This window comes from Myotis davidii, unplaced genomic scaffold (genome assembly GCF_000327345.1).
Source record: "Myotis davidii unplaced genomic scaffold, ASM32734v1 scaffold453, whole genome shotgun sequence".
Taxonomy (NCBI): Eukaryota; Metazoa; Chordata; class Mammalia; order Chiroptera; family Vespertilionidae; genus Myotis; species Myotis davidii.
Window position 1 is genome coordinate 1693428 of NW_006285234.1, and position 8392 is coordinate 1701819.

Here is an 8392-nt window from a genome sequence, read left to right on the forward strand (position 1 = left end):
GCACCGAGATGGGCGTCCTCGCCAAGGCTCCAGATCTCTGCCTTCCCCGATGCGTCTGCCAGCACTCCCAGCCCGTTCTGTGGGTCCAGTCAGCTCGTTCGGAGCCTGTGCATCCTTAGAAGCCAGGGGAGCCCTAGTGTTCAGTGAGCAGGTGTTGACCTCATTGCCAGCCTTCAGGGATCTCCATCCTGCACTTTTCTGGGGGACAGAGCAGTGCTGCTGGCGGGGGGAGAGCTGCTTTCCAGGAGGAATGACAGAACATTCCTGAGACCCCATCTCCTCCCATTTCCCGAGGTCACAGGATAGAAGGGTGGATGTTCTGGCCTCACGTCAGATCGTAGCGTCCATTTACAGCTGTGTCAGCTGTGTGCTGACTTCCCTACTTTCTCCCAAGAGAAGAGTCCCTCATATGAATGTGACTTCGGAATTGTCTCCCATCCTCTCTGCCCCCAGGCTGTGGTACTACTTCTAGCGCCAAGTCCCCACCTCAGCGATTCACCAGGGAGGGTAGACTGCTTCCTGGGCTCCTTTCTTAGCTGACCTCCAAGGCCTTCACTTCCCATTTCTTCCTCTCCCTCACCTATAACTCACACTAAGCAAGCAGATGTGGAGAAGGAAGCTAGAATAGGTACTCCTGGAAGCAAGCCAGCCCAGTCTGACATGTTCAACCTAAATTTTGGCCATAGAACAAAAATAATATGGCTTTTAAATGATGTTTATTTGTATTTCAGGTTCTTGTAAATTTGAAAAACCTCAAGGATCCCTTTTATATTTCCCACCATTTGTGCAGCACCAAAGTAGATTTGTGAAACGCAGCTCCCCAGTGCCCTGGCTTTCCAGGACACTCTCCGCATTGGTCTTTGACTCCCCAGGCCCTGGGCCAGAGCGGAAGTTCTCTCGTTTGTCTGGTTGGCTGCTCCTCTAAGTGTACTGCTCATGGTCCTCCTCCTCTCCAGTAGGCAATCAAGAATCACATTTTAGGGCAACCATGTCAGCAGATAAGTCATGACTCTTCAGTGACCGGTTCCCCCAAGCCATCTAGTGAGGTCACTGGAGACCCAGGTGGATGGTCTGCTCGGGCTGGTGGTGACAGGATCCTGATGGTGGTTTCCTCCCCTTCCCCCTTCCCAAAATCCATTGCGTTTCACAGGTAGGGATGTTGGGATACATGCAGTAGAGAACTCTCCCTGGGCAAGGAGAAAATTCAGATAGTGCCTCTATATTCTGTTTTTGCCTTCCCCCAACGTAGAATTGACACCTGGACCCAGAGCCCAGCAGGCCCTATGGCAGACATGCTGGGGGGTTGAGGTCAGACTGCAGTGCGCTGGACAGAGTGGCTCCTCCCAACAGTGCTCCCAGGTCAGTCCGAGCAGGAAAGCAGACTGTGCAGCACATGCTGTGTGAGATCTTAGGCCTTTACCTTTTTTTTTTTAAGAAAGAAAGAAAAGTAAAATGAACAAGCCTCTTTTGTAAATAGTTTTCCTTTCTATGTATAAATCCCTGCAGTTCCTTGTTTTTACATGTTCTTGCTGTGTAATTTTGAGATGTTACTGAGATTCTGAACATAATGTGCATTTTTTTTCTGTACAGATGAAATGGGAGAATTTAATAAAGAGTTTGCAGGTTTTTACTTGTTAAATCTTCTCTGTGGTGACTGGGAAGACTCTCCAACCACCTGCTCCGCCTGTAGAAGCCCATGGGGCCAGGAGCACCGACTGTGAACGTGTCACTGACGCTCACAGACCTTGCTGTTGGGTTCTTAGTATTCGTGCTTCAGTCAAGCAGAGTAAGACCATGGGACGTTTAGAGGAGAGATGGAAGTCAGATCCGGGTGTTAGAGACTCAGGCTGATGTGTCCAGAATTATTCATCCTAATGATGTGTTTAAGCCATAGCCTGAGGCTGCTTCCTGGGAAGGGCGCCTGCCTGGACCCTCTCCTTACAGGTACGGCACATGGATACCACCTGGTCTAGTGGCCGCCTTCCAGGTGAGGGCCAGAACTGGGCCGCACTTGCTTCCTGTGCCCTGCCCAGTTCTGGGGTCAGTGACCGCTGTGCCATCCTTGCTGGGCCTTTTCTTTGACCTCTTCATTCAGCAAAGCTGATTGGCATCTGGGTGTTTTCAAAGTAATAGCCTAATGAATAGATGGTAGCAAAGATGTCTTAAAGCCGTAATGGCCATGGTAGGATTCGAGTAACGGGATGTTCAGTGAGAAAGGAAGGGGTAACCTGGGACGCAAGGTTTCTTCTTAGAACTTCCAGTCCATCTCGGCAGCTGTCACCGAGGAGGCGGTGGGCCTGGGTATAAGTGGAGGCCGGGAGAAGGTGAAGAGTGGAAGAATCCCAGCTGCAGATAGTCCTCTATGTAGGGAGCTCTGGGCAGCCATCAGCCCCGAATGGGAGCAGCCTGGTTACAGTACGTGGTGGTCTTCAGTGTCCTAGAGAAGCCACCTGCTTTGCTGTAAGTGCGGGAATTGAGATGCAGGGTTCAAGCTCTCTGTCCCAGGCTCCACAAGGGAGAAGTGGCGCACCGGGCCCAGCTGCACTCAGCCCCTCAGAGAGTTGCGCAGCGGTGATAGGGAACGTGCTGCCAGCCGAAGCCTCAGCCGTCTCAGGATCATCACCCACCCAAATGTTGCATGTTTGGTTTTTCTGGTAGAAGATGCTTGAGCTCCCATCCTGCCAGCAGTGCACTCGTCAGAGCCCTCCTTCTCTTCTGCATCACCACCAACCAAAGCTCCCTCCAAGGGGCTCCACCATCTCCACCTTCCTTCCCAAACAATTGCCACCTGCTCTACTGCCATCCTACACTGCAGGGGCCCTCAGACTCCCTGATAGAGCAGGTGGGTACCTTCCCAAAGATACACGGGCCTGAAAACATGGCACAGTAGTAAGTGCCCTCATCAGCAGGGCTGGCATTGCCCGCAGTAATACATGTGGCATTCTGAGCCAGGTCTATGCCAGGAAGCAGGGTTCACAGCCCTTTCTCACTGACTCGGCCAGAAACCGACCCATCCATTGCTGGTACCAAGACAAGACATGGCCCTGGCAGCGGTGCCCTGCACCACACACCAGATCTGCGGGTTACCTCGTCCAGTCATCACAGAAGGCTGAGGCTGGAGGCACCTGAAGGGGCAGAGAGAATAGTGACCACTCGAAATTACTCATGGTCATTTATGAGTCATTTACTCTCAGCTCAGACGAATGTGAGGGCTTTCCACGGAGCCACTTGGCAATACCTGTGAAAATTGTAATTCATCGTACCCTCTGATGTAGCAATTCTATTTTCATATTAACTTGTAAAAATAGTTGAACTCAGGTATATTGGCATGCCTACAAAGGTGTTACAATAATCTTCATAGTAATGAGAAACTAAACAACTATAAATAGAGCAGAGGTTAAATTTTAAAGTGAGACACCCATATCATGCAATACTATGCAGCCCCCAAAAATGGAAGTGTAGGACTTGCATTTCTGGTAGGATGGAGTATTTTGTAGCTGAAAGATTCTCCCCGTGAGAACAACTAGAAAAGCTAGTGAAACTGGTGATTTTTATGGCTTAAGGGAGTTGCAGAAGCAACAGTAACCCAAGGAAGTGAAGATTATAGAGAGGCTGGTGCAGCTACTGTGGAAAACTATGGAGTTTGCTTAAAAAAATTAAATATGGAACTGTCATTTGACCCAGTGGTCCCACTTCTAGGAATATATCCTTAGAAACCCGAAACACTCATCAGAAAGGACACATGCGCCCCTATGTTCATAGCAGCACAGTTTACAATAGCAAGGACCTGGAAACAGCCTAAGTGCCCATCAGCAGACGAGTGGATTAAAAAACGGTGGTACATTTACGCCATGGAATACTATGCGACAATTAAAACAAAGAACTCTTACGATTTGCCACATCATGGAAGGACCTGGAGAGAATGATGCAGAATGAAATAAGCCAGTCAGAGAAAGACAAGTATCACATGGTCTCACTTATATGTGGAATCTAATGAACCAAATAAACTGATGGTCAAAAATAGACCCAGAGACATAGAAGCATGAACAGACTGTTGAACCTCAGAGGGAAGGCAGGGGAGGCTGGGTGGGAGGAGAGAAACCAATGAACTTTATGCATATTTACATAAGCCCTGGACACAGACAGTGGGGTGGTGAGGGCCCAGGGGGTGGGAGGGACAGGAGTGGGCGGGAAGAGGGTAAGGTGGGGAGGGGGGTGCGGGGGGAGGACCAATGTAATACTTTCAACAATAAAGATTTTTTTAAAAAGAAAAGACTGCCAAGAGGAGAGAACCATGGAGAGGCAAGTTGACAATCTGCAGCCACTTGCATTTGCCAATTCTGGCAGGAGGCCGAGGATCCAGGTTTTCCCCAGGCACAAGACTTCAGGTGGAACAAGAGAAATTAACAGTTTTTTAAAGTCTTGCAGCCTAGAGTGACAAAATGGAAGGCTTCTGGGACCTTAAAAATAGGTTCAGGTCTCCCTCCATTTACTGAAGTCTGAAATATTACAAGATGCGAACCTACAAGGCTAAAGCCGAACTTCTGTAAAGCAGGCCAGAAATTTGCAGAATCAGTGCCAAGAAAATAAAGATCAGAGCCCAATACTGCTCAAAAGGGGACTCCTAGTGGATGCACCAGGATTTCAGTTCAAAGCCCTAAAGAACCAAACCCTAGGGACCATTGACAACCACCCTAGTAATAACTGCTCAGGTGAAAAGCATCAATAGGCAATAAAAACTCGGTAAACGGTTTGGTGTTTGTGTGTGTGTGTGTGATGAGAACAGGGTACTCAAATATTCTCAAAGCACCTCCCCCCAAATTAGTTATCTATATATAGAGAGGAAAAGAAATAGTAACTTATGGAAAACCCTGGCTGGCCCAGCTTAACCATAGAGAATGGGACAAATAGACATTATGTGCCCTGTGCTAGAATACATTAAGGACACAACATCCCTTTTGTGGTAATCCTGTCAAAATGCATAGCCTGAATCTAATCATGAGGAAACACCAGACAAGCCCAAACTGAGGGACATTCTATAAAATAACTGGCCTGCATTCCATCATGAAAGATAAAGACTATGAAACTGTTCCAGATGGAAGGAAACTTAAAGAGACGTGATAACTAAATGCAGTGTGTGATCATAGACTGGATCCTGGACCAGAAATTTTTTTTAAATCTTGCTCTAAAGAATATTGGTGGGAGAATTGGTGAAAATTTGAATAAGATTTGTAGATTAAATAATATTTTATTGTTCATTTCCTGATTTTGATCATTGTACTATGTTAAACTAAGACTGATGTTTGTTTGATTTCCCATCAGAAATGATGGAAGGCCCTAGCTGGTTTGGCTCAGTGAATAGAGCGTCAGCCTGCGGACTGAAAGGTCCCAGGTTCGAGTCCAGCCAAGGGCACATGCCTGGGTTGCAGGCTCCATCCCCACTGGGGGGCGTGCAGGAGGCAGCCATCAATGATTCTCTCTCATCATTGATGTTTCTATCTCTCCATCCCTCTCCCTTCCTCTCTAAAATCAATAAAAATATTTTTAAAAAAAGAAATGATGGAAGCCAGAAGATGATGAAATGACATATTGTGGTGTGAAAAAACTGACAATGTAGAATTTTTTTTACCTAATGAAAATAGCCTTTAAAATAAAGGTGTTTTCAGATAAGAGCTGAAAGAATTTGTCACCATCAGTCTTGTACAAAAAGAATCCTAAACAAAAATCCAGGGAAAGGAGAAATTATCCTAGTTGAAAATATGGAAATACATGAAGAGTACTAGAAAGGGTAGTGGTTAAACAAAAATAAATATCTGTACAAAGATATAGAAATGTCTTTTTAAATTATATATATATATATGTTATTGATTTCAGAGAGGAAGGAAGAAGGAGAGAGAAAAAGGGGAAAAAAGGAGAGAGAGAAACATCAATGATGAGAATAATTGATCAGCTGCCTCCGGCACCCCCCCAATTGGGGATCGAGTCCACAACCCGGGCATGTGCCCTTGACCGGAATCAAACTCGAGACCCTTCAGTCTGCAGGCCAACGCTCTATCCACTAAGCCAAACAGACTAGGGCAACATTTTTTAAATAATCCAAAAGAAGACAAGAAATAAGAGAAAAAGGAACAAGAAAAAGTAATACAGTAGGTATAAACATAAATATAATAGTAATTACACTAAATGTAAGTGGACTAGATTCTACAATTAAAAGACCAAAATAGTTAGAATGGATTAAAAATTTTAAATATATTCTGCAGTTATTTATTAGCCTTGGAGATGAGAAACTAGACTATGGATTAAAATGTAACAACTTTAGGCCACTAACAAAAGACACATTTTATTTTTTTTTAATATATTTTATTGACTTTTTTTACAGAGAGGAAGGGAAAGGGATAGAGAGTTAGAAACATCGATGAGAGAGAAACATCGATCAGCCACCTCTGCACACCTCCTACTGGGGATGTGTCTGCAACCAAGGTACATGCCCTTGACCGGAATTGAACCTGGGACCTTTCAGTTGCAGGCCAATGCTCTATCCACTGAGCTAAACCGGTCAGGGCAACACATTTTAAATATTAGCATATCAAAAGATTGTAAGTAAAAATATGAGTATAATTAGTGTAGCTAACTAAAATCAGACTTAGTAGACTTTAAGGCAAGAAACATTACTATAGGTAAAGATGTACACTTAATGATGTAAAGGCAAATCTATAGGAAGACATAAACCTAACCATACCAATCAATGATCATATTAAAAGTAAATTATCTAAATGCCTCCAAAAGGTCTGGTTGGGTTAAAAAAAAAAAAAAGATCCAACTGTATTTCACTCACAAGAAACTCAAAGACAAAAATAGTTGAGAAAAAGGATGGAAATGCTATACCATGCTACTATGAACTTGTTTAAAAAACTGAATTGGGCCGAAACCGGTTTGGCTCAGTGGATAGAGCGTCAGCCTGCGGACTGAAGGGTCGCAGGTTCGATTCCAGTCAGGGGCATGTACCTGGGTTGCGGGCACATCCCCAGTGGGAGATGTGCAGGAGGCAGCTGATTGATGTTTCTCTCTCACCCATGTTTCTGTCTCTCTATCTCTCTCCCTTCCTCTCTGTAAAAAATCAATAAAATATATTTTTTTAAAAAAACTGAATTGGCAGTATCAAAATCAAAGTAGATTTCAAGGCAAAGAGTATTACTGACTGTAAAAATGTTTGTTTCATGTTAAAAGAGTTCAATTAATCAATAAAATGTAATAATCAACCCTAACTGGTTTGGCTCAGTGGATAGAGCGTAGGCCTGCGAGCTGAAGGGTCCCGGGTTTGATTCCGGTCAAGGGCATGTACCTGGGTTGCGGGCACATCCCCAGTGGGGGATGTGCGGGAGGCGGCTGATCGATGTTTCTCTCTCATCGATGTTTCTAACTCTCTATCCCTCTCCCTTCCTCTCTGTAAAAAATCAATAAAATATATTTAAAAAAATGTAATAATCAGAAACATTTGTGTACATAACAAGAGTTTCAAAATAAAAGAAGCCAAAGTAATAGAACTGTGTGAAAAGACGGATTAATCTAAAATACCTGCCAGCGATTTCAGTACCCATCTTTCAATATTTGATAGAAGTAGACAGAAAATCACTGAGCACACAGGTGACCTTAATACTATTAGCCAATTTGTACTAAGTGGTACTTATAGAACGCTCCACCCAACAACTGTCAAATGTACTTGGCTTTTCAAGTGCCCATGGACATTTATCAACTTAGACAATACTCTAAGCCATAAAACAAATCTCAATACATTTGAAAAGATTCAATTCACACAACTATGTTCTTTGTTTACGATGAAGTTAAATTAGAAGTCAATAGCAAAGATATTTGGAAAATAAATAGCATACTTCTAAATAACCTATGGGCCAAAGAATCGATTGGGAAGTAAATTGGTATCTTGACCTGAATGAAAATAACACGGTGTGTCGGAAAATGTGTGGATGCTGCGGAGGCTGTCACTGTGAACAGGCACAGGGATATCATCCAGGTGATAAAATGTTCTAACTAGATTATGGTGATAGTTGCACAATTTGGTAAATTTACTAAAAATAAATTGTACACTTAAAATTAGTGAACTTTATGTCTTTTATATTTATTTTTCTTTATTGATTAAGGCATTACAGAAGTGTCCTTATCGCCCCATTGCTCCCCCACTGATGTCCTCACCCCCCTGGTGTCTGTGTCCATTGGTTAGGCTTATATGCATGCATACAAGTCCTTTGGTTGATCTCTTCCCCTTACCCCCACCCTCCCCTACCTTCCCTCTGAGGTTGGATGGTCTGTTCGATACTTCTCTGTCTCTGGATCTGTTTTTGTCCATCAGTTTATGTTGTTCATTATCTTTCACAAA